We start from the raw sequence: 11207 nt of genomic DNA, 5'->3' as shown, positions 1-11207 counted from the left end.
AGAGGTGACAGACTTAGAGGCACGTCATGAGCATCTCCTTTCTGGTGTTGCTGGCCCTAACCGCTTTGGAGATCAGACCTTTATTTTAGGCATTTGATTACATTATGTAGGTTTGTGTTTCCTTTCCCTATGTTCTTTTTCTTTCCCTTTTCATCCTACTTGGTACACTTTCTTATTTCTCTAACACTTATTTGATAAGTATGATATGACTTATATATTTTGGGTCTGTAATCTACTATGCTACATGATTATGATACAATATGTTTTTCTAATACTCCATAATCTTCATTACCTTTTACAAATGAGAACACATTACAATATTTTTTAGTGACATCATCCCTTGCAAGGGTGGTCACTTGGAAGAAAGAAAGAAAAAATAAACAAGAGAAAGGAACAAGTACACAATGTTTTGTAGGCATAATAATGTTTTAACCATTTGCCATTAATGGGGTCCATTAAATCTTTTCCTTTCATCTAGGCTAAACCGTAATACCTACTTGTATGTGCTTCCCTTACTACGAAGTGTCCCTCCCATGTTGGTGAAAATTTAGATGGTTTTGCCATACCTTGCCTGACGTGGTCTGCCGTATTCAATACGAGTTGTCCCTCTGCAAACACCCTTTCTTTAGTCATTCTGCCATAAGCTTCGGTCATCTTTTGTCTTTATCTGCGACTGCGCTTTTAGGCCTCCTCCCTTTTCTTGTCTAATCCCTCCAGTCCTTGCATCTTTCTATTGCATAGACTTCCTTATCTTTTTCCTTCTTTCGTGCCTACATGACCCTTAAGGAAGGCACCATTACTTCCGCTGGGCTCATTACCTCCGTTCCGTAGACTAAAGAGAATGGAGAAAATCCCGTGGCAGACTTGGGTGAACTTCGGTAGGCCCAAAAGGCGTTTGGCAAATGCGTTTCCCATCCTCCAGTGTATTCTTGGCTCACCTTGTTGATAATCTTGATGAAGGTTTTGTTTGTTGCTTTTTCCTGTCCATCCCCTTGGGGGTAATAAGGCGATAACCGGTGGTGTTTGATCTGATAAAATTCCAGCATCTTTCTTACCTCATTGTTAACAAATGGAGTGCCATTGTCACTTAGGATCCTATTAGGTACTCCAAATCTGACAATTATGTTCTCCTTGATAAAATTTGTCACGGCTCCTCTTGTGGCTTTATAGAGTGGTATGGCTTCTACCCATTTGGTGAAGTATTTTGTAGCCACAAGGATCCATATATACCCATAAGAAGGTGGTTTAACTGGTCCCACTAAGTCAAGCCCCCAAGTATAGAAGGGTCATGGGGTGACCATGCTATGTAAATTTTGTGGGTAGGTGTGAATCAGGTTGGCCTACACTTGGCAACTATGGCATTTCTTCACAAATTCTGCCGTATCTTTCTTTATAGTAGGCCAATAATAACCCATCTGCAGAATACACTGATATAACTTTTTCTTCCCTTGATGCTCTCTGCATTCCTCTGCGTGCACCTCCTTTATCATTTCTCCAGCTTCTTCGGGACCCAAACATCATAATGGGTCCCCATCATATCCCTCATGTAAAAGTAGCGTGCTGCTAGCTTCTTGAGCTTATATCTTTCACTATGCTCCTGCGGCAGGACACCTTCTGCTAGGTATTGCATGAATGGGCTTCTCCAATCCTCACTACCAAACACAACATAATTTTCTTCTCTATTCGCAGCTAAATGGCATGCCTCACATTGGGTTTGGACTAGGTCTGCATCCTTACCCATGCTTGGCCAATAAAAACCCACTCTCTAAAGCCTGCGGTAAAGGCTAATTTTGCCACAGAACTCGTAGGTTCTGCCATGCACCTCCTTTAGTTTTCTTCGAGCCTCTTTGTTCCCTACACATCTTGAAAAAATCCCTCCTGTCATTCTGCGATACAATTCCCCTTTCATTAGGACATAGTCCTTCAACATTTTCAAATCTACTAGGTCTCCTTCTTTTAACAGGGCTTCCTTTATGGGAACCCTCCAATCCTCTTCGCGCTCTTGCTTTTCTTGAAACCTTTCCTGCAGTATTTCAACAATAGACTCTCCACTTGTTGACTTCAACTCTAGTACTACTTCCTTTGAAGGCTATCTGCGAGCCTAATGTGGCCAGCGCGTCTAAGTACCGATTCTTGCTTCTTTGAGTGTGCTCTATATCAAACGTAGAAAAAATTTCTTCCATTTTCTAGGCTAGCGTTCTGTATGGAGCCAAACTTGGTTCCTTTAAACCACCAGGTTGAAGTCGCCTATCACCTTCAAGTGTTTGATCCCCATTTCGAGGGTTGTGGCTAGCCCAGTAAGATAGGCCTCATATTCTGCAATATTGTTTGAACACAGAAACTCCAACTTGAATGAGAGTGCCACGATCTCTTTTGTGATAAAGGACCACTTTTGTACCCCCAAGTTTGCTGTAGAAGAGCCGTCAAATTTCATAACCCATTGCTCTTTGATCACTTTTGTCGTGGCCACTTCCCTTGGAACCTCATCGTCCAGTGAGAATTCCTCTTCTCCTGGAAATTGTGCTAGCAGGTTTGCTATGGCCTGACTTTTTACTGCCTTGGGTGTTTTCGCTTTCAAGTCATATTGTGACAATTGTAACAACCACTAAGATATCCTTCCAAAGAGAATTGGCTGTCGGAGGTGGGCTTTGATTGCGTGGGACTTTGTCATCAAGTGTATCTCGTAGGCCAAAAAGTAATGACGCAGCCTTTGCGATGCATAGATTATTGCTAGGCATGCCCTTTCCACTTTGAGGTAGCAGGCCTTCACATCCCTTAGAGCGCGACTTACATAATAAATTTGTGTTTTGATACTGCCTCTATCTTCTTGGGCTATCAAGGCACCTATAGCAGATGGGCTTAAGGCCAAATAAAGCAGCAGTGACTTTTTGCGAATTGGGGCTTGTACTGTAGGGAGGTTTGTCATGATCTGTTGTAGCCTTTGAAACGATGCCTGCTGCGCCTCTCCTTACTCAAAGCTTTGTCCCTTCTTGGGTAATTTGGTGAAGGCTGAAGTGATTAACACTAAGCCCAGGATGAACCTCTGGATGTAAGAAACCTTCCCTAGAAAACTCTCCAATTCCTTTACTGTGGCTAGTGGCTTCTTGGTTGCTATGGCTACAGCCTTGGCTGGGTCCATGACTATTCCCCTATTGTGGGCCAAGAATCCCAAAAAGCCCAGGATGAACCTTTGGATGTAAGAAACCTTCCCTAGAAAACTCTCCAATTCCTTTACTATGGCTAGTGGCTTCTTGGTTGCTATGGCTACAGCCTTGGCTGGGTCCATGACTATTCCCCTATTGTGGGCCAAGAATCCCAAAAATTTCCCGGCACACACTCTGAAAGCACATTTACTGGATTCATTCACAACTTGAAAAGTTTTCATCTTTTAAAAACCTTTCTTAACACTTTAACATGGTCTTCTTGCCTCTTCAACTTCACGACTATGTCATCCACAGTTTTCCAGCTTGTGCTGCATCATGTCATGGAATATGGTGGTCATCATGCGTTGGTAAGTTGTGCCTGCATTTTTCAACCCAAAAGGCATCACGGTGTAATAGAAATTACCTATGGTTGTTTTGAAAGCAGTCTTCTCTGCATCTTTTGGTACCATTAGAATCTAGTTATATCCACTAAACCCGTCCATAAAGGAAAACATGGCATTTCCTACCGCAGAATCTATCAACAGGTCCATGTTAGGCAGCGAGAATTCGTCCTTTAGGTAGACTCGATTGAGGTTTTTGAAGTCCTCGCATCATTTTATTTGCCCATTTTTCTTCTTTACCGGCATGATATTGGACAACCATCGTAGGTGCTGGATAAGTTTAATGAAACTAGATGCCAACAACTTTTGTACTTCCTTCACTATCTGCTTTTCTATTTCGGTGTGAAACACTTTGGCAGGCTGAGCCACGAGCTTAGCCTCGAGATCTACGTTGAGCGTGCGCACTACCAATCCTGGGCCTAGCCCAAGCATCTCGCTGTAGTCCCATGCAAAAACATCTCTGAACTCTTTCAGCAACAGGATCAACTATGCCTTTTCATTCTTTGACAACTTCGAACTTACTGATATGGGTCTTGGCTTTTATAGGTCTGTTCCCAAGTTAACTTCTTCCAAATTTTCCTCTGCCATTACCTGTGCATCATTTTCTACTGTAACCTCCTTTTCGCTTTCTTTTCCCAAGCTTTCTTGGGCCACACAGCACACTAAACTTGTATGCTATGACCTTTGTCCGGGACCCCCTTACTTACTGCAGGTGGGCCCCGCACACCTTTATAACTTGTAGATTATCCTGTCGTCAGGTGTTTGAACTCTGATGCATCGTGGCGTGTCACTTGACTCCGAAGTGGGTGCTTATTTCCTCTTCTTTCTCCGCATTAGCAGCTCTCTTAGGTCAGGCTCTGGGTCATCCTGAATATCCTCCCACCTATGGATGAAGGTGCCTTGTGATTTAGACATCGAACTTTCACCAAATGATGCCCATTCATCATAGAACATGGTTTCTACTAGATGGGTTTATGCTTGCTCAAAGGGTGATGGGTTTGCTGCTATCCATATCATCTTGTCATTCAATCTCCCTTTCACGCATTGATGATAGGTAGACGGGACCAGTTGGTGTTTGTGTAACCACGGTCTTCCCAATAATATGTGGTATGAAACTTCTGTTTCACTACATGAAAGCGAGCCAAGAAGGCTATTAGCCCTACTTTTAACCATAGCTGAATGTGGGCCTGTGGTGTACTCACCTCTTCCTCCAAATCTCGTCACTTTTATTGGACATCCCTGGATCTTACCTTCTGAAATGCCTGTTGCTTGTAGTGTGCTAAGTGGGATGAAATTCATTGAGGCACCTATATCTACTAAGGCTCTCTTAATGGAGATTTGGTTTATGGAGGCCGCCAAGTAGAGAGGTCTCCTCTGGTCTGAATAGCCTACTTCCATGTCTTCATCATTGAAAGTAATCTTATTAGTGTCTTGTAGGAAGGCTTTATCAACTCTAACTTCTGTTGCCAAGCATTCCACTCCTACCCCTGAGGCAATGCTTACTAGAGCCTCTATGGCAATTCTTTGTTCATTGGCTGTGTGTTTAAGCTAATCAAACAGGTTTTTAAACCTAGAACTTCTCTGTAAGGTCGTAATGGCTATGACAAGCAGGGATGGCCTTTCTTCTTCATCTTCTCCTAAATCTGCGCAAAGAACAACTGCTGCTACCCCTTTTCCCTTGTGGTACATGAGTGGATTTCTCTAAACTTCAAGCTGGGACAACTCGAGACTTCCCTATTTGATTCTGTAGTGCACTAATCTACGGAGTGCCCAACATTCTACGATAAGGTGTTGCACATAGTTGTGCAAACAACAAAATCGTGGGTCCCTTCGCTCTTCTTCAGTAGGTTCCCTGGAAACTTTATTGAGCTTGAAGACCCCATCCGCAATCCATTTATCCAAGAGCACATCTAGCTCATTTGGTGTACACAGTAATGGCAGGGGAGTCTCGCACAGCCACCCATCTGATTTCCTCTTCTTTTCACCAGTAGATACTACCATAGCCTGCGGCACAAATTTCAGCTCTTTGGGCCTGTCAGAACTTGTCCTTACTGATTGGGCGGTCTTCCTGGCTTTTTGTAATAGCTACGCAAATTGGGAGATTTCTCCATGATCATGTTACCCATACACATTTCCACCAAAGTCTTTTCTTCACAATGATCATAGTAGTCGAGGGCTATGTCCTTGAACCTTTTAATGTACTCCATCAGGTCTTCACCACTCTTTTGCTTGGTTGCTTGCAAAGTTTGCAAGCATTACTGTTTCTTCTCCATGAAAATACTTGGTGCAAAATACATCCACCATATCGTCCCACGTCGATATTGATCCAAGTTTCAAACCGATGTACCAGGTGTACACTCGGTCACATAGGGATTCAAAAAACTCTCAAAGATACAAATCCTCGTCTACTGCGTAGGGAATAAACTTACTCACGTGCTTGATAGCATTTCCCCTTTTGCCATCGTATTGTGTGAAGGTTCGCGATTCATATCTCTCAGGATATGGCTTGCTAAGTTTCCTCAGCGAATAAGGAGGCCTTCGTGCATAGAATCTCTCCTTGGGCACTTTGGTCCTCTCTTGCTCTAGAAGTGCCGCAACTTTAGCTATGGTAATGAAACGCTGCTCCGTATTCTGTAGGCCACCCCTTACAGGGGTTTTTTCTTTGTTAGCTGCATGCTTTGGGTCATGCTGGCTTCCTTTCTCTTTCGTCATGTCCGCTTTCATCTGGTGAATCTCCTACATCAGCTGTTGCTGAGAATGCTGCATGGACTACAGCATTTCAATAAAAAAAATATGGTATTGTCAACAGGAGTTCTTTGTTCCTACTGCGGCCCAGCCCCCACTCCATTAACATCTTCCACCTAGTTAGGGTGGTGCTGGTGGGGCGTGGCTGGCCTTGACTATACCTGCGAGGGCACAAAACTCATGTTTCGTGTCATTTTTGATCTTGGGGGCATAACTCGTGAGGGTTTTATCCGCTTCCCTGTTTTTTTCCCAACTCCCCAATGATGTCACCAATTTAAATGTGGTGGGATTTTTTTGTATTTTGGGCTAGATCACTCCTACCGTATTGTGGCCCTTTGATTCTGGGGTAGGAGATTTGGGACTGGCCTAATTGAAACACACCTTAGGCTAGCTTGTGCGCAAGTTAAAGCCCTAGCAGGAATCTTGAGTATGTCACGTGCCTACGGTAGGAAATACTCTTACAAAAAAGTTATAGCAGGAAAAACATAACACAATAAGATAACTAAAATATTTTAACAAAAATATGATAGGCCAAAAACGTATTGACCCCTTGTAATAAATTAAGTTGATTAATTAGCCAAGTTATTAATTAATCAAATTAATATGCCAAGCGTGTGGTAGCATAAACAAATCACCAATTAAACTAAGTATGCAGCGGAAATTAAATTACACGGTGATTTGTTTACGAATGGGGAAAACCTACACGGCAAAATCCCACCGAGTGATTTTAAGGTCACCACTCCCAAAATTTCACTATTATCACAACAAGCGGTTACAAGTAAAAGAATCCCGAGTACCTTACCAACCTACAGTTGAACCCTTACCCCAATACCTAATTGGACTTGTTCTATAGTGACAATTTCTCCTTTCAATGCACGACTCCCAAGTACGTGACTAACCAATTGCGCGGATCCCAGTACGCGACTTTAATCACCAACTAGAGAAGATTGTTGGCTGCAAAGTTCTTCAATTCATCCACACGATGAAGATCAAGAAGATGCTTGGTTACAAAACCCTACGGTGCACATTACATAGAAACTTCTTCACAAGAGAGATGAACTAGGGAAAAACTTTGTCTCTAGTCACAACTTGCTTGAACAAGGATTTCTCAATGCTTGTGCAACTTGTGAATACTTTGACGGCCCTTAAAGTAATCCTTTTATATGTCTAGGGTTAAGAGAAAAGAAGGCACAAAGACACATCCATGGATTGGAATCAAAACAGAACTCAAAATCTGTTTTTCTTAAACCTCGACAGATAGAGGTGTTAAGATGTTGTCGAGCAGCTGTCGAGCCACGGGGCTGGAACAACTCTTTAAACCTCGACAAATGCTAGCTGTCGAGCTAGCTGTCAAGTTTTAATGAACTTGCACTTTTCAGCTTGTTTCTTGGACAGACTTGATGACTTCAACACTTAATCTTGAAACACAGTTTCTTGAAGCATTAAACACATCCTAAATCTACCCAAATACAAACAAAGTGCATTTTGTCAAAGGATTAACTAATTACATAAAAGAATAACATATGTTCTAAACAAGTGAAACACATGTCCTAACAAAATATTTTCTACTGACAATGATAATGCTTAAATAGTTCCACAAAGGAGAAATATGATAATGTGACTATAGTAAGAATAGATTAATAACAAGAAAATTGTGTTAGTCCTTAATCAACCATGACAAATGAATAGAAGATTAGTCTGCTAGAGGAACAAACTTGGCTTCTTGACAGATTCAAGTCCAAGAAGGGAACCAATCTCCAATCATAATTGTTTGATAGGGACTATCACCTTTGAGGTACATCCTATAACTCCCACTTCTCTTAGAAAACACGCTTGCAATTATATTTAAAGCATTTTTGTTCTTTTTGCTTTTATTTTCTTTGCATATTTTCTTTTTATTAAGCAAACCATGCATGAGTATATAAAGGAGAGAAAAGAAATACCTAATTATGTTAAGCTTTTGACATTGCACTTTTGCTATGCCGAAGCATACAGATGTCATTGACATTGCATTTTTTCTATGCCGAAGCATACAAATGTCATATCATGATTGGCGGGCAACAGCGGTGAGATGGTTATTTATGCCTTTTTCTTAGGATTTTCTAGTCATTCCCGTCAAAAAGAGTGATACGAGTGTTAAGTACAAGAGATCACTTAACCTTACTCATCACAAACAAAGAGCCACAAAGCTCACTTGCTTAGTTGTGCATAAGAATGCTCATCTAAGTTACAAGAGATACAAAGTTTAGAAAACTCTGTTTCAATGGCCATTATAAGGTTCACAAGAACCAATGTACACATACACACACTGTTTTTGTATTTTTCAATTTTTCATTTTTTTATTATCAAAAACACAATAAAACAAAACTGAAAGTAAGCAAACAAAAACATGTTAATCAAAGCAAAACAAATGCATAAAACTAGACTGACTCGACACAGTAAAGCAAAACACACAAGTAATGTAAAAACAAAAACAAGAAGGGGAGAGAGAGAAAAAGTGATTAAATCACTTGAAACCCTTTTCCTTCCACACCTTGGAAGAACTTTTCCTTTTTGCAAATCCTTGAACCGGTGATGAGGGGGAAGAATTGAAACTGTTCAAGTTCGAAAGGAACATGAGGGTTTTGAGAAGATTTCCAAGAGGAGCAAGAGAGGTTTGAAGTTGATTCTAGTTCCTAGATGCTATCATGCCATTGTTCTGTTGAGTGGCTAACCACTTATAGCAATTTGGTCGAGTATGACCGACAATACCACAATGATGACAGAGATGCTGCTTCTTCTATTTAAGCTTTTGAGAGTTAGCTTTTTTAGCCCTAGGGTTTTTAGTTTCCTTCTTCTTAAGCTTAGGGGGTGCTCCTAAGATGGATTTACCCTTGTCTAGGTTCCCACTGGCTAATTCAGTTTTAACATCATTGTTCTCAATTTTAATGTTATTAGCAGGAGGAACAAAAATAGTAGTACTAGCAGAAGCAATATTAGAAGGAGAGAAATCATACCCCAAACCGGTTTGATTAGAAGTAGATTTCTGAATGCTGAGCATCTCATCCAGCTTTGCACTTGATGTCCTCTCCAATTGAGCTTTAACTTGAAACAGCTTCGCTTCAAGCTTCCTAGTCTTCTCAGCCAAGAAATTGTTCTCGAATCTTAGTGCCCCAATAGTCTGATTGGATTCATCAAACTTAGTGGAAAGCTCCTCATGGTCAAGTTCCACATCACTGAGCTTCTTGGTGGCCAGCCTATAGAATTTCTCATGCTTCTCAGAAAGCTTGTACAGTTTCTCATAGGCTATATGGATATCATCTTGATCATCTATCTTTTCAAACTTGGATTTCACCAATTCCTCTTCTTCATCCACATCTTCAACAATCCCTTCAGTAGGATTGATATTGGCAGTGAAGGCATTCAAAATTCTATCATCCTCATTGTCGGAATCATCCTCAAGCTCAGTGTCGCTTAAAGTAGCACAAGTGCCTTGCTTTTCCAAATGCTCTTGAGATATGTGGGACACTCCTGTTTCATGTGACCGAAGCCTTGACACCCGAAGCACTTAGGTCTTGCGGGAACAGTGTACTAACCGCCATCCCTAGCATCCTTCTTCCCTTTATCTTGACTCTTGAACTGAGAAGAACCGGATCGCCTATGGTTCTTGTCGAAGCCTTTTCCATTGGCATTTTTCATGAATTTCTTGAATTTCCTGGTGATGTAGGACTTCATCTTAGAGACTTCATCTTAGAGTCTTCATCGTCTGATGACACATCTATCTCATTGCTCTTGGCCTTCAATGCCATGCTCTTGCCTTTACCCGACTTGCCAATTCTTGTCAACCCTAGCTCATAGGTTTGCAGATTACCAACCAGCTCAATCAGAGAAATCTTGTCAATATCCTTTGATTCCTCTATTGCTGTGATCTTGGCATGGAATCTCTCAGGCAAAGATCTGAGCACTTTTCTCACAATCTTGGGTTCAGGAATGGTTACCCCAAGATTGAAAGCCGAGTTCACTATGTCCTTGAGCTTGGCATAGAACTCATCGAACGACTCATCCTCCTCCATCTTAATTTCTTCGAAGCTTGTAGTGAGCCTCTGTAGCTTCGAATCTTTGACAGCCTTTGTTCCCTCATAGGTTGTTTGGAGGATGGTCCATGCTTCCTTAGCAGTTTCAGTGAAGGATATCTTCTTGAACTCCTCATTATTGACCGCACTGAATAAAGCATTCAATACTCTGCTGTTGAAGTTTGCTGCCTTGATCTTAGCATCATCCTAATTGGCTGGCACTTCTGTAGGCTTGGTCCAACCTATCTCCACAGCTTGCCACACCTTCTCATCTAGAGACTGCAAGAAAGCTCTCATGCGTACTTTCCAGACAAACAATGGAGGTATAATAAGAGATTGACCTCTATCCATGACAAACAGGGGTCAGTGGATCACACACAAAGATTAACCCTAATCAGAGTGTGTCTGCTCTGATACCACTTGATAGGCCAAAATCGTATTGACCCCTTGTGATAGATTAAGTTGATTAATTAGCCAAGTTATTAATTAATCAAATTAACATGCAAAGCGTGTGGTAGCACAAACAAATCGCCAATTAAAATAAGTATGCAGCGGAAATTAAATTACACGGTGATTTGTTTACGAATAGGGAAACCTACACGGCAAAAACCCCACCAGGTGATTTTAAGGTCACCACTCCTAAAATTCCACTATTATCACAAAAAATGGTTATAAGTAAAGGAATCCCAAGTACCTTACCAAACTACAGTTGAACCCTTACCCTAATACCCAATTGGACTTGTTCTGTAGTGACAATTTCTCCTTTTAATGCACGGCTTCCAAGTACGTGACTAACCAATTGCGCGGATCCCAGTACGCGACTTCAATCACCAACTAGAGAAGATTGTTGGTTGAAAAGTTCTTCA

The sequence above is a fragment of the Castanea sativa genome, chromosome 1, assembly GCF_040712315.1.
Source record: "Castanea sativa cultivar Marrone di Chiusa Pesio chromosome 1, ASM4071231v1".
NCBI lineage: Eukaryota > Viridiplantae > Streptophyta > Magnoliopsida > Fagales > Fagaceae > Castanea > Castanea sativa.
The sequence above is the reverse complement of the archived record's forward strand: the minus strand, read 5'-3'. Positions refer to the sequence as shown.